At 37.5% G+C, this 18915-nt stretch overlaps 1 pseudogene; it reads right to left on the bottom strand.

Moving 5' to 3' along the window:
• Nucleotides 1-10803: 10803 nt before the first annotated feature.
• LOC111766805 (small nucleolar RNA SNORA24) lies at nucleotides 10804-10923 on the bottom strand (annotated as a pseudogene).
• Nucleotides 10924-18915: the final 7992 nt, after the last annotated feature.

The raw sequence follows: 18915 nt of genomic DNA, 5'->3' as shown, positions 1-18915 counted from the left end.
TCTCTCTTTTTTTCTTTGTTAGTCTCACTAAAGGTTTGTCAATTTTGTTGATTTTCTCAAAAAACCAGTTCTTGATCTTGTTTATCTTTTCAAGTGCTTTCTTATTTTCTATTTCATTTAGTTCTGCTCTTATCTTTGTTCTTTCTTTCTTCTTCCTGTGGGATTACTTTGTTGTTTTTTTTCTAATTCCTTCAAATGTGCAGTTAGTTCTTCAACTTTTGCTCTTCTTTTTTGATATATGAATTTTATGGCTATAAATTTCCCTCTCAGTACTGCTTTTGCTGCATCCCATAAGTTTTGGTATGTTGTGTTATCATTCTTATTTGTTTCAAGGTAGTCATTGATTTCTTTTGAGATTTCCTCTTTGACCCACTGTTTTTCTAAGAGTGTGCTGTTTAATTTCCATATCTTGGTGTGAAGTCTGGGCCTCTGTCCCTTGCAGATTTCCAGCTTCACTCCACTGTAGTTAGAGATATTGTTTTGTATGATTTCGATCTTTCTGAATTCATTAAGCCTTTCTTTGTGGCCTAGCATATGGTCTCTCTTGGAGAATGTTCCATGTGCACTTGAGAAAAATGTATATCCTGCTGTGTTTGGGTGTAATGATCTATATATGTCTATTAGATCCAGCTCTTCTAATATACTGTTCAAATATTTTGTTTCTTTAGTGATTCTCTTTTGAGATGTTCTGTCCAGAGTTGATAGTGGTGTATTAAAATTTCCCACTATAATTGTAGATGCATCTATTCTTTCACTTAGTTTTTCCCCTGTTTGCCTCACATATTTGGAGGCGCCCTTGTTAGGAGCATAAATATTTATGATTGTTCATTCTTCTTGAGAAATTGTCCCTTTCACTAGTATGTAGTATCCTTCTTTATCTCTTACAATTTTTTCACATTTAAAGTCTATTTTGTCTGATATTAATGTAGCTACTCCTGCCTTTTTTTGGTTATTGTTTTCTTGTAAGATTGTTTTCCAACCATTCACTTTCAGCCTCCATGAATCTCTGGGTCTAAGATGTGTCTCTTGTAGACAGCATATAGATGGGTCATATTTCCTTATCCAATGTCCCAGTCTGAATCTTTTGATAGGTGAGTTTAATCCATTGACATTCAGTGTTATCACTTTCAAGGAATTATTTATGTTAGCCATATTTTGATTGGACTTGTGTTTCTCATATTTTCTTTGTTTGCTTTTTCTTCTCTTTTTGTCTTTTTTGTTGCTCTTACACTCTCCTCCAACTCTGCCTGTCCTGTTTTTTCCTTTCTTTCTGCAGAACTCCCTTTAGTATTTCTTGAAGGGGCGGTTTCTTGTTGGCATACTCTTTCAATTTCTGTTTATCTGTGAATATTTTGAAGTCTCCATCATTTTTGAATGCTAGTTTAGCTGGATAGAGTATTCCTGGTTGGAAATTTTTTTCTTTTAGTACCTTGACTATATCATGCCACTGCCTTCTTGCCTCCATGGTTTCAGATGAGAAATCAGCACTTAATCTTATGGCGCCTCCCTTGTATGTGATGATTTTCTTTTCTCTTGCTGCTTTTAGAATTTTCTCTTTGTCTTGAGCATTGGATAATTTGACAAGTACATGTCTTGGGGTGGGCCTGTTGGGGTTTATGATGTTTGGGGTGAGTCGTGCTTCTTGGATGTGTACATCTGTCTCTCTCATTAGATTTGGGAAGTTTTCAGCCATTATTTCCTGCAACACCCCTTCTGACCCCTTTCCCTTCTCTTCTCCTTCTGGCATGCTTATAATACATATGTTTGTGCATTTTGCATTGTCATTCAGGTCCCTAAGTCCTAGCTGGATTTTTTCTATCTTTTTATCGATCAATTGTACTATCTCTTTGATTCTTTGATTTCCGATGTACTGTCTTCCACATCGCTCCTCTGCCTCTTCTAATCTGCTGCTATTTGTTGCGAGTGTATTTTTGATTTCTTGAACTGTGGTGTTCATTCCCATCATATCTGTTATCTTTTTGTGTGTGTCTTCAATTTCCTCTCCAATTGTTTTCTTCATATTTTTAAACTCTTCCTTTACTTCATTAAGTTTGTCTCTGATATATGTTCTGAGATCTTCAATTACTTGTCCGAAGTTCTGCTCCCCTTCCTGGTTTTTAGTTTGTTCATTGGATTCAGCCATGTTTTCCTGATTACTGGTTTGGTTTGTAGTTTTTTGTTGCTGTCTGGTCATCATTTTATCTTGACGGGTTTAATCAGTTCCTTAGCTTCTTTGTCTAGTCTTGGGGATTAATTAGCTGTTGTTCTTGTGTAAGTGTTATATCTTCTCTTTGTCACTTTGTTCTTCTTATTCTAATTTCTTGTTGCTGGCTGAATTCACTTTGAAGGAAAATATTAGGGCCAGGGAAAGGCAATTGTGTAAAAAAGGAAAATGTGTAAGGTAGTATTGGTAATAAATGTTAACAGAGCAACAATATGAGATCTGGGAGGATGGATATTAGATTCATATAAGTTGTGTAGCGTTATAGCAGTAAGTAGAGTACCTATAATGAGGTAGTCGGCTGAACATGGGAGGAATATAGTATGAATTAAAAAGCCAGTGTTTTCATGAGAGAGGGAAAGAGAAAAGAAAGATAATAGTATCAAGAATGGATAAAAGACAGAAAACAAAGTTATTAGAAATTAAAAGTTAGAGAATTTGGGGACCAAAGATAGGGAAGTGGAATATAGGAGAGACAGTAGATGATGGAGGATATCAAGATGTGGGGGAAAGGGGATGGTGTAGGTGGCCAAAATCAATTCACACAGAAACGAGGAAATGGAGGAAACCCAGCAATTATGAGGTGCTCCCTGCTGTACCTATTGTATAAGTAAGATAAAATAAAATAAGAAGAAAAAGAGGGAAAAGAAAAAAAAAGAGAAGAAAGAAAGAAAAAAAGGGGGGTGTGTAAAGAAAAGGGAGGGAAACAAGTAAGAAAAGAAGAAAGAGAACAACAACAAAAACCCTAGATAAATGAAAAAAAGGGGGGGTGGGCAAAGAAAAAGGAGGGAAATAAGCAAGAAAACGAAAAGAAGAAAGAGAGAAAAAAAAACCCTAATTACATGAAAAAAGCCCTTGGGGGATACAATGGTGGAAAAGACTAGGAGATAATGTAATATTAGCAACCAAGACAATAAAAGAAAAAAGAAAAAAGAAAAAGGAAAGAAAAAGAGAAAAAAAAAAAGACACCAACACCAAGGGCTAGGACAATCAAGAACCTCAGATGGACCTCAGGGCGTGGTGGATTCAGGGATAGGAAGTCTGTGATATTGCAGACTCAAGAGGTGTGAGTTTCTGGGGTGTGGGCCACCAGGCTTTAGGGGACACAGACCTGGCAACCTCAAATCTGGTTAAAACGGAGCCTGGGAGCACCGCAGTGCAACACAGCCTTCAGGGATCCCTGCAGCTGGGTGCCAACCCTATGGGGGGGGCCACATCCACAAACTCTGACCTCTGTGTTAGAAACCCCAAATTTTCCCTCTCACAAGAGTCTCTTCTGTCACTGTCTCACCAAGTCAACTTCAGGACACCTTCCACCCTGCAAGCCCCCAAAACAGCCTTCCGGGGGCGCCTCTATATTGCAACCAATTTAAGGACACTGCAGATCGGCAGCCAGCTCTAGGAGGGTGGGGCTCTAAGCGGAAGCGCTGATTTCCATGTCAGAAACCCAAAATTCCATGCCTGGCAAAAAACTCCATCTCTGTTTCACCAAATCAGCTTCCAGACACCTCCTGCCCTACAAGTCCCCGAATAGCCTGCTCAGGGCTTATGAATTCCCCAGCACCGCAGAGCCTCCAGGAATCGCCCCTGCAATGCCGCCCGCCCCAGGGGGGAGCATCCTGCGTGCAGCCCCTATCTCCGTGAAAGAGAGCCTCAATTCTACCTTTTACATGAATCTTCTCTGTCACCGTCCCACCAAATCAATGTCCAGACACCTCCTGCCCTACAAAACCCTGAAACAGCCTGGTCCTGAAGAATTTCCAATGCTGCTCTTTGCAGGAGACACTATAAGGTGCACTCACTCAGCAGAATCACCCAATTATAAAATATGGCAACCGTTATAAGACTGAATGGTTAGGTCATGACTGCTTTTCTCCAGCATGCCCCTATCCTGATTGAGAGACAGCATTAACCTTCAACTTAATTATGTCAAAATGCAAGTTAAAACATAAGTTGTGGATGGGGGTGATGGCAGCATAACATTGTAAACACAATTAACAGCACTGAAATATATGTGAATATCATTAAAAGGGGAAATGTTAGGCTGTATATATGGTAATAGAATAAAAGTTTTTAAAAAATACATGGAACTATAGTACACAAATAAGGAACCCTAAGTTAAACCACGGATATTAGTTAATGTTATAATTATAAAAATGTGCTGTCATCAATTGTAACAAATGTCCCACACCAATACAAGGTTTTGGTGGTGGGGTGGTGTATGGGAACCCTGTATTTTATGCATGATTGTTCTGTAAACCCATACTTCTCTAATAAAAATTAAAATTAAAGCATAAGTTAATGAAAAGAGAAAGGTTATCATTTCCCCTGCTTTCAAGAAATATCAAGTTTACTGATATTTCTATTTAAATATTACTTTAAATACTTTGTTGAGTAAATTCATTTTAGTATACTAACCACTTGTTAGATTATTTCTACAGAGTATATTTAAATTAATCCTAAAGATAAATTTCAGTTAAATTTTTAAAAATCTGTTTTTTTAACATTAAATAAAATGTCTGGAATTATAATCATTATTTTGGATCCCTCTTATTTGTTTTCTCTCATTTAATTGAAGAATTTACTTACTGGAAAAAAAATGAAGCTCAATTCTTATTTTCAAAAATTTCTGAGACTAAAGACTCTGTATTTTAACTGCTAGCAGTTCTATTATTTGACTTTAATGATAAAATTATACTTTTTATGAATTAGGTAATTAAGGTAAAAAGTCTCAGTCTTTTGTACTTCATTATCTATTTTTGAAATTTGCTGAAAAATAAGAATGACATAGGACTTTAAATATATCATATTACTGTGTAATTAAAAGTCTTGTCATATCCAGTACCCCCAAAAGTTTCCTCAAGCCCTTTCTATTTCCCCCTCTTATTCCTCTAGATTCTCTCCTTGTTCTCCCCTGGAAACTACTGGTCTTCTATCTTTCACTTAAATTAATTTGCATTTTACAAATTTTATATAAATGAAATCATGGGTTATGTACTTTTTGCCTGGCTTCTTTTACTTAGCATAACTTTTTTGAGCATTGCTGATGCTATTTGATGTATAGATAGTTTATTCCTTTATATTGCTCATCAGATAATGGTAAATTACCAACTGCAGAGTCCTTAATCACATTACTTATAAAGCTATCTTGTATAAGTTTCTCAGTTACACAACTTGGGAACTCACAAAATGAAGAAAATAATTTTGAAAATTAATGACTGTAGAAATTTCCTTCACTTTTCTGGATGTGGGGGAGGGCCTACTCATTAGGAATTTGACAGTATCATCAGTCAATATGTAGCTTTTCTGAAATATATTCAACCACCTTCACCCCTGGGGAACAGACCCTCATAACTGAGTTTCTACTGAGTAAATGTACTGTTCTTGGCCCATAGTGGGTTGAATCAAGGGTAGGTATTTTAGCAGAGAGGAAAAAGGTAAAGTCTTTTTTTCAACTTGAAATTGTTTATCTTCCTCTTGGACCTGCGTAATACACTGAAATTTTAATGTGGTCCCTAGAGCAATGCATGTGAGGCCAAAAGGAGCATGACCCTGTTGTCCTAGCATTCTCCCCAATGGAGAACAGTCTCTGCTGTGTTGACCCTTTAACACTCATTGAGAAATGTGGCTGGGGGACTAGATGTACACAATGTGGTTTGAAGATTGTCATCATTAAGAGCATAAAAACCTGATGAGTCAGTTGGAGTATTCTATTTTCCAGCTCAAATTTAAAAGCTTTAAAAACCTAAAATCATTATCTGAGCATAGATTATAGAGGTTTTGCCTTTTGATATGGATCATCAGAGACTATCATAAAAAGTTCCATATGATTAGGTTACTGACAATAACCATAAATGATCCAATCAAATTGAATAATTGTTTATTAATTTCCCAGAAATGTATAACTATTTCACTAAGTCTAGATAATCTCTGATCAGTAGAGAGCAAGATTATTAATTGTGCAGTTGGAGAGAGCAACAATAATTTACATTTAAAATGATAGGTCCAATGACTTCTATCATACATGAAGAAACTTAGGACACTTGATTCAGAGAAATAATTTGATTTTGACAAAGTCAGTTCAGAAGCTACTGTTTATCAAGAATTTAATATTAAGCCTTTTTTTAAAGTATACATTTCCACATAATTTAAATTAGAACATTCAATTCATTGATTAATTTAGTGATTTATTGAGCTAATATGTATCACGGATCTGTAATTTGCTGTACCTTTTACTAATAGTTGAGGAAGAAGTTATGAACAAAACAAATCCTCTGCCTTCATGGAGTAGGGGAGACAAATAAAACATATAGTATGTTAGATAATGATCATTATTAGGGAGAAATATTAACACAGGGAAGGGGAACTTGAAGCGTCAGTGTGGATTTTGGTGGCCAAGAAAAAGCCTCAATGAGAAGGTAAATTTGACTAAGTTCCTGCAGAAGTGATAGGACTAGCCTTGTGGGTATCTGGAGAAAGAATACCAAGGCTTAGCAAGTGTAAGGAATAGCACTCAGCAAGTGTAAGGTTTAGCAAGTGCAAGTACAAACATTAGCAAGGAATTAGCCTAGAAATGGCAATGGATCTGGCATGCTCAATGGTGACCAAGGAGTTGCTGAACTTCCAAAAATGGTAGGGAGAAGAGTTGGGAGAAAAGGTCATAAAAATAAAGGAGGGCCAGATAATATAGAGTCTTATATGGAACAGAAAGTATTTTAGTGTTGAACCTAAGTAAGAAAGGGAGTTCCAAGGGGTTTTGAGCAAGGAGTGGGCAACTCTTGTTTTCACAGGACCATTGTGGCTGTTGTTTTGAGAGTAGACTATGAGTGAGGAAGAGTAGAATCAGATATATCAGTTAGGAGCCAACTGCAACAAGCCTTTAGAGATGACAGCAGCTTGGATCTAGATGGTAACAGCAAGTGTCAATTTCTGTATAGATACTGGAAAGATAGAGTTTTTAGAATTTGTGGAAGGACTGGGTGTAAGGTTTGGGATAGAGAGCAGTCAAAGACGATTTGAAGAATTCTGGCCTAAACTAATGTAGTTACCACTAATAACTGAAATGAGGTACACTACAGGAGAAGCCGATTTGGGGGAGATTCTCAGAACTCAATTTTGGACACAATTGATATGCCTATTTCACATCTAATAAGTGATGGAACATATGAGTATGGAACTGTGGATATGGAGCTAGTTTGGAAATACAAATTGGACAGTAATCAGTTTATATACACATAAGGTATTGATATCAATCTATCATCTATTTATTTATATCTATCTATCAGCGATCTATCAATCTATCTGCCTATCTTTCTATAGGCAGTCCTCTTGCATGATTCTGATATGTACACATTTCAACTAGCATGATTCAGTTAAATAACACCAAATGACAACTAGTCCCCCAACAAAACAATTCAAATTTCAGTTATCACAGTGTTAACTAAGTAACTTCATAAAGCAGAAACTTTGCTAACTCTTCAGTCCACAAATCATTATATAAATAACAGATGTGTATCATGATCAAGTGATCAGTGTTGTCACTTCTTTCAAAATCTTTTGGTGAGTGGTCACTCCATATCTGTTTATTCAGTGCATGCACAGACAGCAAAGCATGTTCTTTTGTTACCTCCTTGTCTCTCATTGAGCAACCCACTTGACAGTTTACAAATATGGATAATCCAAACAAAGGAATTGACTAACAAAGATAAAAGTACAACACATAAATAAAAAGTGATAATACTGAAGCAAAATTCAAATCAAAATGGAACTATGGAAGAAACAGTTGACCACAGGAATGTTGACTTTGCCATTATTTAAACAACTCTGATATGTAGCCAAGGAACTTGGTGAAGCGGTACTTAATGACATAAATGAGGGAAGTAGTTGTGATGCAAAGAACAAAGATTTCCAAGAAGTCATGCTAGCAAAAATCTTTGCATTAAAAAATTCTTGGTGGGAAGTGGACTTGGCCCAATGGATAGGGCGTCCGCCTACCACATGGGAGGTGCATGGTTCAAACCCCAGGCCTCCTTGACCCGTGTGGAGCTGGCCCAAGCACAGTGCTGATGCATGCAAGGAGGGCCATGCCACACAGGGGTGCCCCCACGTAGGGGAGCCCCACATGCAAGGAGTGCGCCCTGTAAGGAGAGCCGCCCAGCACGAAAGAAAAGTGCAGCCTGCCCAGGAATGGCGCTGCACACACAGAGAGCTGATGCAGCAAGATGACGCAACAAAAAGAAACACAGATTCCCATGCTGCTAACAACAACAGAAGCAGACAAAAAGAAGAACATGCAGCAAATGGACACAGAGAACAGACAACTGGGGCGGGGGGCAGGGAAGGGGAGAGAAATTAAAAAAAAAAATTCTCAGTGGTTTTTACATCAACAGGATACAGTGTTGGAAGCTGATCCAAGCCAGGAAAGGTGGTTGTCAAAAATGGGAATAAAAAAGCAAGAACTCTTCACATGCCCCTTGATAAATTTTTTTTTAAGGTTTATTTATTTATTCCCCCTGTCCTCTGTTGTTTTGCACTTGCTGTCTGCTCTTCAGGTCCATTTGCTGTGCGCTCTTCTGTGTCTGCTACTCTTCTCTTTAGGCAGCTCTGGGAACCGATCTTGGGACCTTCTGGAGGGGAGAGAAGTGCTCAATCTCTTGCACCACCTCAGCTCCCTGGTCTGCTGAGTCTTTGTGTCTCTTATTGTCTCTCCTCTGTGTTTCTTTTTTTTTTTTTTTTTTTTAAGTTTCTCCCTCTCCCCTCCCCCACTGTCTGCTCTCTGTGTACATTTGCTATGCGTTCTTCTGTGTCTGCTTTGTATTCTCATTAGGCAGCTCCAGGAACCCATCCTGAGAACTTCTGGAGTGAGAGAGAGGTGGTCATTCTCTTGTGCCACCTCAGCTCCCTAGTTCATTGCATCTCTTATTTTCTCTTCTTTGTGTCTCTTTTTTTGTTGTTGTTGTGTCATCTTGCTGCATCAGCTCTCCATGTGGGCAGCACCACTGCTGCACTCCTGTGCAGGGTGGCACTCCTTGTGCAGGGGGCACTCCTTGCCCAGGGGACACCCCTGAGTGGGGCGGCACTCCTTGTGCACAGCAGCACTCCACTTGGGCATGCTTGTCACACAAGCCAGGAGGCTATAGGAGAGGTCCAGCATTCAATATACTGTTTCTTTATGTTGCGTCATCTTGCTGTGCCAGTACTCTACATGGGCCTGTACTCCTGCACAGGCCAGCTCGCTTTTACCAGGAGGTCCCAGGAATTGAATCCTGGACCTCCTACATGGTAGGCAGGAGCCCAATTGCTGGAGTCACATCTGCTTCCCTTGATAAATGTTTTACAAAGAAATAAGACTTATTTCTCAAAGTTTCTAAAGTTTTAAATGACAATGCCCTACATAAATATTAGTCTTACCATTTTTTAATTTCCCTATATATTTATAACTAGCAGTAAAAGAGTTACTTACCTATCACCTTCAGAGAGGCACACATTTTAAAGTTTTTATTTTTTTATTTATTTTTTATTTTTTAAATATTTATTTTTATTTATTTAATTCCCCTCCCCTCCCCCGGTTGTCTGTTTTCTGTGTCTTTTTGCTGCGTCTTGTTTCTTTGTCCGCTTCTGTTGTCGGCAGTGGCACGGGAAGTGTGGGCGGCGCCATTCCTCGGCAGGCTGCTCCCTCCTTCGCGCTGGGCGGCTCTCCTTATGGGTGCACTCCTTGCGCGTGGGGCTCCTACGCGGGGGACACCCTGTGTGGCAGGGCACTCCTTGCGCGCATCAGCACTGCACATGGGCCAGCTCCACACGGGTCAAGGAGGCCCGGGGCTTGAACCGCGGACCTCCCATGTGGTAGACGGACGCCCTAACCACTGGGCCAAAGTCCGTTTCCTTAAAGTTTTTAAAACTGAGTGTAGGTGTGAAGAAACAGGAACTTAAATGTGCTGTTTGGTGGGAATAGAAATCAACTCAACATTTTTGAAGTGTATATTTGGCAATATATATTTAAAAATCATATATATTTTGACTCACCAGTTTTAGTTCCAGGAATTTAGACTATAGTCACAAATTAAACATTCAAAAAAAAAAAAAAAAGGATCCTATGGAAGATCATCAATAGCTTAAAACTCCACACATTCTAAATGTGCATCAAAATGTGAAATTACCAGGCACACAGAATGTGAGATGGATGGATAAGAAAGGAACAATTCATGGGTAGATAATATGTTCTTATCTATTAAATACACAAGCATAAAAATTAATTGTTATAATATATAGGTGATACATGTATTATTTTTTTCTGCTTAAATACTATGCTTTATTTAATAACAATCAATATTTAGGCCCATATTAAAAATATAGTCCTGATACTTCCCAGAACATTATTCCCAACACAAGACTTAAAATCAAGTGTGATTATCCACTGCAAGATGCTGAACAAGATTTTACCTTTAGCACTTTGGATTTCTTGACATCTTATGTTGTCCAGCATCCATCAGAAGCATTAGTCCATCTTCCTAGAAGCATATGAAAAACAGTAAGAAAAGTTTACCCAATAACTCAGCACACTCCAGGTTTTTAACAGTGACGAATGTTACTTGTGTAAGTAGAATCTGATACCAATTAAATGGTGACAGCTTTGCCAATAAATAAGAATATGTTCTTTCATCGTTTGGAAGGGAGAATGCCACAGCTGACTGTGTATGTATTCTTATTCTAGTTATTTAAAGGGAAAAAAACCTGCTTTTAAAAAATTGTATAAGAAATGCCACTTCTTGGTAAGAGTCTAAATTATGGAGGTGTATATTTTTACTTTTTAAACATATAAATATATTTTTAACAAACAACTCAGGAACATTAGTACAACTACATTAAAAAGTTGGTGTTACTAAGAAATCGGAAGTGAATTTCTAGTGACCCCTTAGGTGTGGTGTTGGGGAAAGGGACCGTGTTGGGTTTTATCAGTGTATAAGTGGTAACACTCTGGAAGGTTGAGGAGTCAAGGTTCTGGGCTATTTCTCATCACACCAGACTTTCCTGTTGGGAGATAATGCCTAATCCCAAGTATTCTATCACCATGAGGAGTCATTGCCCTTGATGTATTACCTTTTCAATATTTCTCAAATTCATCTACTCTTTCCAGGTCTTTCTTGCCCTTACACGATTGTTCTTTCTAACTGGCAAGATCTTCCAATCCTCCTCAATTAGGCTAATGAACTGCATGGTTCAAACAACTCCCTTGTGAATTCTGCAAGATTAATTCAAGCAGGGCCCATTTTGTCTCTTCTACCGCTGTAGTCATGCAGTATAATAATGTGCATATATTCAGTGTTTTGAACAACTATGCATATGTTTTCACTGATTTTCTGGTGAGGTGGTTTGTGTCATTTGTCTTTGCATCTGAACTGACACATCATAGGTGTGCAATACATGATTTTTTAATGAATAAACCTCCAAATTTAATTTAATATGCTACCTCTAACTTAGACTTGTGTACTAACCTGTACCTCTCATCGCAGAGGTTAATGTACCTGAGCAATGCGTTTTCAAGCATTGTGTACTTGCCCCTTTTACAATGTTTAACATGGTTGCACTAATTTTTAGAACCATTTTTCTTCCCCAACTGGATGGTAAGCTCCAGGATGGTATAGGGCCCTCCCTGTCTTGTTTACCAGAGTCATGAGTGCCTAACAGAGTGATTGAATGGATGTGTGAAATGAAAGTCTTTGTTCACCAGCAAATAAAACTCAGTCTTGATCAGTCGGGCTTCTTTCTAAACACATACCCCAGGAGCCACCTTTTTTTTCTGTGGGTGGAAAACAGTAGCGAGATGAAAAAATGGCAGAGCTGGATCTAAAACTTTTTGCCACACTATAAATTTAGTGATTTAATGATTTGATAAGCTCTAAGTTCACTTTTGGGATCAGATTGGCCTGAATTCAGATCTCACCTTTGTCACTTACTAGGTGTGTGACTACAGGAGTGGGACTCCGTTTCTTCATCTATAAAATGGTAACAATGACATTTGCATCCCAGAATTGTCATGGAGATGAAGCGTAATGATAGATATGAAGCACCACCCAGTTTCTGGCACTTGAAATGTACATAATAAACATTAGTCTTTTTCTTCCAATTCCCCTTCTTGCTTTGTAGGTTGCAAACCTGAGTTTGTTCTTAGTTTCAACACAATCCATTATGTTACCAATATTTGAAATATAGATCATTTTGAATTGCTTTACTAGGAATCATCCATTAACTAATGGTTTCTAAACTGTATTCAAGTTTAGGATATTTACTTACAGATTGGTTATGGAAAATATAAAAAACTTCAAGTTACCGGTTTATGTTTTTTGTTTTTTTTTTGCCACTGTGTACTTATTAGATATTGTTATCTCTTAATGTATGTGAGCGTTCACTGTCACATTATGTGTATTCAAGCATGAAAACCTGATGTTCCCATAGCCAGAACTCAAACAACTGAGTAAGCTAAAAATTCTCGCTATCATTAAAATAATGGAGAGTTAGTTATAACAGGGGCCCTAAAATATTAATTTAACTTTTAGGATTAAAACTGGCCAAACAAGCCCTACCCTTCGTGTACAACAACTTTGCAACCTTTCTTATGACAAAGGCTGAATGATCACTGAGATAATCTTTACTCAGTGTATTAAATTCTATTGCTCATAAATCAAATACAGTTATAAAAACAGTTTTTGTATCACATGTTTATATTGTACATACATTAAAACTAATACTTAGTTTTTAGTTTATGTGTTTGCTACTTTAACTTAATTCAAAATACTTGTAAAGACTTGGCATGTGAGTGAATTCTGAGCAAGAATAGAAATAAAGAGAGGGGTTGGTCATGGGAATAACCACTAGATGATGCTAGTTGTCTAGTTTATAAATCTAAGCAGTAGCACTACTCAAAAGCTTGCTTCTACTTTTCTATGCTGTTTTTAAACCAATGTCTAATCCCATACTAAATTTCAGTAAAATTGGAACTACAAAGAGCTACAATTTGTAACACCCAAGTTTTAAAAATTTTGCTTCTAACTCTCCACTCAATATCTTGTCTTTACATCCTACATAAATTAATGACATAGTTATGATATCTGAAAAGCTTTTAATCCTAACTTTTAAACATATATCCTGCCTTCTACTGTCTCATTAATTTAGGTATTTCTGCTTTAAGAACTACAAATATTTCAATTTTTCTATAACTAGGCTCCTTGAGTAATTTTTAAACTTTTAATTAGAGACTACTTATGTTTCTTCCTTTGTTCTCTAACCTAGGATTTGGGGAAGGGATTTTTAATTATGTCTGAAAACCACTGAGCTAGATACACAGAATTCAGGTAAGGCAGTTTTACTTATTGCCTCTATTAGTCAGGCAATAGGTAACTTTATTTATTTATTTTCCACTGAAGAACAATAAATACCAGGAAAGGAATAGAGAGGCTTTGCCTTACCTCCATATCAATCAAAGAGTTTGTTACAGAGGCCTGCTGCCTGAAGGCCCAGCGGACAGGGAGGGCCACGTGTGGGTGGGCCATAAGGGTGCCACTCACTGTTGCAAAAATACTGACTGAGATTTCTAGAGGAAATCACACCTTGTTTCTTTGAGCATGCGTTGCAGTGATTTATATAATTGTAATCAATTCTTCAAAAATTTCACCTATCCATTCCTTATTCTGTAAAATACCTTCTGTAGAATTAGATCCTTTATGGAGAACATTAGGTCCAACAACACTGTCTCTTAGGTTAGCAAAGTCAATGATGAAGAGATATTTATGGCCAGTAATTAGCATTTTTGGTGATGGGCCCTCTGGAAGAAAGACTTCTCATCAAGATTGTGGAAATGAGGATTGCAACTACATAGTCCACAAAGACAGCACAGCTTTTTGCAAATGCTGCTTCTGAATTAGCTTATCACCTCAAATCTAAAAGAACATAGGAGCAAACACAATCAATTTTCATTTTCTGACTCACACCTTCCCTAATTTTCAAGGAAGATGATTATCTACCATCAAACTGAAATGCATGAATTCAGTCTGTAGAATACATATTTTAGGAGATGGTGCTGATGTTAACCTTTATTCTTTGGAAATATGAAACCAGATTTTTAGAACCTTAAATTTATAAAAATTTATCCCACCAAATGTTCAATTTTTACTTATTTCCACCCATCTAGTAACAGTCTATATAATTGATAACACCACTGTCTAGGACCATGATAAATGACACGATGGAAACAGAGAGTTAAAAAGCAAAGGAACTGAGTCAAAATTTCTGCTACCATCTGCCAGTCTTTAAGCAGAGCTCTCTGCTGTAGTCAGGGAGCACTTAGAATGTGAAGCATCATTGTGAAAGAATTTGTATTGCTCCTTAACAGTGCTGAAGTTATCTCGTGGCCATCTGCCAGAATGGTAGATTTGTGCACCGAAACTACAGGATTTCCTTAAGGGAAATATTAAGTAGAAAGTAAATATTGAGATACATGACTGTGTTGCAACTGTATAATCCCATGTACCAGTCTCTGCTGACTTTAGTCCAGTGGACCTCCCATGTATCCTAAAATATTTTAAGTGCCATTACCTCTGCCTGGAATCCTGTCACAACTGGCTCACTTGGTGAAGTTTCTACTCCTCCCTAGGTCTGATGATGTATGTCACATATTTCAGGAAGTTTCTCCTTAAAGGAAGCAAAGCCAACAGCACACAGCTGCCTGTGTGACCCCGACACTAGTTAAAAAGGGAACAAGTCTCCCTGGAGAAAAAAAATGTACAGATGGTATCATAGACTGCCATTTTCTCCAGGATGTACACTTCCTTCTTACAATAACATCACCAGACCCTATTTCTGTGCTTCATGTGACTCTAGCAGAAACTCTGTTATGAAACGTCTTTGTTCTGAGACCCTTTATATTGCCCCTCATTTTCCTGCCTCTTTGAGGCACACTACTTTGGTTTTCTGGCCTGCTGTCACCAGAGATCCTCTCCTGTCCGTAGGTCCCAATGAATCTCATGATAACTCTGTGCTGAGTACGTTCTTTTGTCCTGCAACCACTCCAACCCATGCCCTTCAGGAGCTGGGTTGGGACACTCACCTCCTTCCAGAGCTGAGCTAGTCACTTCCTCCTCCTTCATACTCCTGTTCCTCCTCAGAGACCACATCGTTGCCTGTTTCTTTCCCCTATAGTAAGTAGAGCTTTGATCCTTATTGCTCTCTATATTTCCAGTATCCAACCATCCAGTACTGTGTCCATTACACAGTAACTGCTTGATTCATGTTTCTTTGTTTGAATAAGCAATATAAGCCAGATGACAGTGATTGTTCTCTGTTTGGGATCTGAGGCTGGCAGCATCCTATTTCCTACCTCTCTGTCCCCCTCTTGCCCAGGGAAGACTTAGCAAACAACAAATGCTCTTTTCAATATATGATAGCTGGCTGGCAAACATAAGAAAGTAGAAAAGTGAGCCCATAAGTATTTCCAGGAAGAACGGCAAGGTCTCACTAATCACATACCTGGATTTGAAGCAAATTGAAAGGAGCTTGGCCATACATAAAAGAGGAAGAGATGAAGATGATTAACAGATCAAGGCACAAAAGGCATAAAAGCAAAAGGGAAATTCAGTGGAAGCCCTCCTAAATTCAAGTTTGCGTGACAAAAGTTGGTCAATGAATTGAAGAAACTGGATAGACTGGTAAATCCTAGAGCAAACATATAAACATGATAAAGTCATACTTACCTAAAACCTAAAGGTATCCATGTATCTGCCAGTGTTTAGTTGATGACTACAGTCATCCTTGGCTTGGCTTATGTGAGTTCAGTTTTGACTTCTTGTCTAAACCACACAATGCCTTGTTTATGATTTATTGGATAGATTTCTGCAAACTAAGTAATTTTAAAGGGACCGTCAGAACTACTCTCAGTGTTGAATTTTTCTAGAATTTTTTCCCCAATTTTTATAGCCAATTTCTAGCGTCAGCTTTTCATTTTTTTGCAATTCTCTTTAATCGAGCTTTTCCACAGTAGGATAAAAAAGCACATGCATTTCTCTATTTGTCCATCTATATAATATTTAATTAAATTAAATATCAGATAAAGGTATACTTTTCTATGTATATAATATTTAATTAAATTATTTTATTCCTATGACAAGTAAAACTGGCAAAAAATAGATTTGAAGAAAAACACAATTACAACCTGGTAATTTCTCCCTGGAAATTCCCACAATACCTGATGTAAATATTTGCTGACTAAATGACACAGTTAGAGCAAACTGAAAATTGACAGTCCTGGCAAATTGTCCTTGGATTTCAACTCCCATGAACCCTGTATAATAAATCCCACTTTAGAAGTTAGCCAATTTGGAGTCCTCTGGCCCCATGAAACTCTGACTTCTCAAACTGTCTTCAAGTCAAATAAGTTCATTCTAGAGATTAATTTTGGTGCTAAATTTGTCATTCCTTTACCCATTTTGGTAAATATGTGTGGTGGTTTGATATTATTTATGAATTCCAAAAAAATATAGATTATGTTGGTAAACTTGTCTGTTCCTCTGGGCATGATAATCCTTTGATTACATTAGACTCAGCTAAGCTTTCTGATAAATTATGTTAAGATTAGGGCTTTGATTCAACCAAGTCATTAGAGTGTGACTCAGAGTTGAGTCACACAGCCCCTTTGGTAGGCTGGTAAAACTGGCTCTAACACGAGATATCTGTTACAGATATCTATATCTGTGTAGATACACAGAGAAGAACACAGCTCCCTAGACACGGCAGAGCCCCTGGAAAGAGAGATGAGCCTGATAGTTTACAGCTGAACAGAACAGAGCTTCTAAGAAGCTCTGAGAGACAAGTGTTATGCCAGCCTACAGCTGAGATTGGAAGAAGCTGGGACCACGGAGCCTTAAGAGAGAGAGAGGAGGATGAACGCTTGCAGGCATCCACCGCCATCTTGCCTCAATAGGTGACAAAGATTTTAGTGAGGAAGTAACTTAGAGTCTGACTCTTTAGGGCCTTGTAACTGTAAACTTCTACCCCAAATAAATTTCTAAAGTTGACTTTAGAAAAGTCATCTGATTTCTGGTACTTTGCAATAGCATGCCTTTTGGCTGACTAATACAATTTGAATGTCTATTTTAATTTTTACCTCTTTACCGTTCCTTATGTTTATTGAATTTACTAATATTTAATGTTATTTTTAACATTATTTAAAGACATTATTCATGTCTTTATATTTACCATGGTTTTATATTTATATAATCTTATTTTACATTTAAATAAGGTATGTAATCACTTGCTCAGTTCTTCTCTATTTCTTCCTCATTTACTAATCTCAGCACTCAGCACTGCCTGACACATAATACCAAATATAATTATGTGATATTATCTGCTATTGATATTTTCAGTTTCTACAATAATATAAGTCTGTTTCTGTCTTGCTTTTTGTAAAAAAAATAAATTTATAGAAATTTTGAGTTAAATATTTTTGAAAAGGAAACTGCTTTAATTAGAAATTCCTGAAGTCTGGTTAACCTCCTCCAAGGACTGGCTCACCCAGTGAAGAATGACCTGTTTGAGCTGCTCTGTGCTCTTACCTCCTGGGCGAGACTAGTGGGACTGAAGGAACTTTTTTTTTAATAAGCTGATTAATTAACTGATTGGTGGCCTTGCTCCTTAATATTGTTAGCTTTACAGAGAAGAAAATTCATCTTTTATTTTTTATATCTCCCTCATCTTTGCATGTTGCAGGAGCTTAAGACATATTTTTGCTTACTTAAAATACCTTTCAAAGAACAGTGGTAGAATAAATGCAATAAGGATGATAAACTAATTTCACAAAAGGTGAGGAGTATAACTGCAAGGAAAACATCTAGCAATCTACTCGAATTTTGACCATTTTGAAGTACTTTATTGATGCTAGGAGCAAAATTATGGCTTATGCTTAGATGTCAGCCAGTAATCTAAAAAGAAGACTTACTGTCAATCAAGCTTTGGGAAATATTGACCACCCCCTGTCTGTTTCCTACTTGGGGGAGTCTCATATTTCCTTGGCAGTTGTCAGAACCAAGAAGAATGTTGAGGATGCTACAATCTCAGTTTAACCCATAGAAACCATGGAAGCCAAGTACCGAAAACCCTTCATTACAGATATCAGTAGATAGAGGGCAGGAAGCAATGTGAGCCAGGTAGCATACTGAATTATTTCCTTAGTGGAGAGAGTCAGTGGGAGGCAACAGCATGTACAAACATTTTTCAAACTTGCAAGTCTGCCCTTACACACTCAGGCAAGGAGTCACATCTCCTTTTTGCTTATTTCTTGATTCCATCCAGGTTATAATCTAGATTGGCATAATTTTTCATCTAAACTGAGTGAAAAAGATGTGATTAGTAAATTTCCCAAGATACCGAGAAAACTAGAATGCATTGGTACTCTATTTCTAATATATACCTCACTTTGGATAGTTGAGATGGAAAGCTGTAAAATATGCCCCTAAAATGTTCTAGACTATGTCATTTATTCACACCCTATTTTGATTGCATGTACAATTCCAGAGTTTTTTGCTAGTAAGTGGTCTGTATGTGCATTTGCATGTTGTCTGATAGGAAATGATTTAGTTAACTTTACTTGCCATTTGTGCAGTCTTTTATTTGTCATACCATAAATGAGCTCTTTTTATCTAAGTGCA

This window comes from Dasypus novemcinctus, chromosome 11 (assembly GCF_030445035.2).
Source record: "Dasypus novemcinctus isolate mDasNov1 chromosome 11, mDasNov1.1.hap2, whole genome shotgun sequence".
Taxonomy (NCBI): Eukaryota; Metazoa; Chordata; class Mammalia; order Cingulata; family Dasypodidae; genus Dasypus; species Dasypus novemcinctus.
Note: the sequence above shows the minus strand (reverse complement) of the source record. Positions and strands in the feature narration are given on the sequence as shown.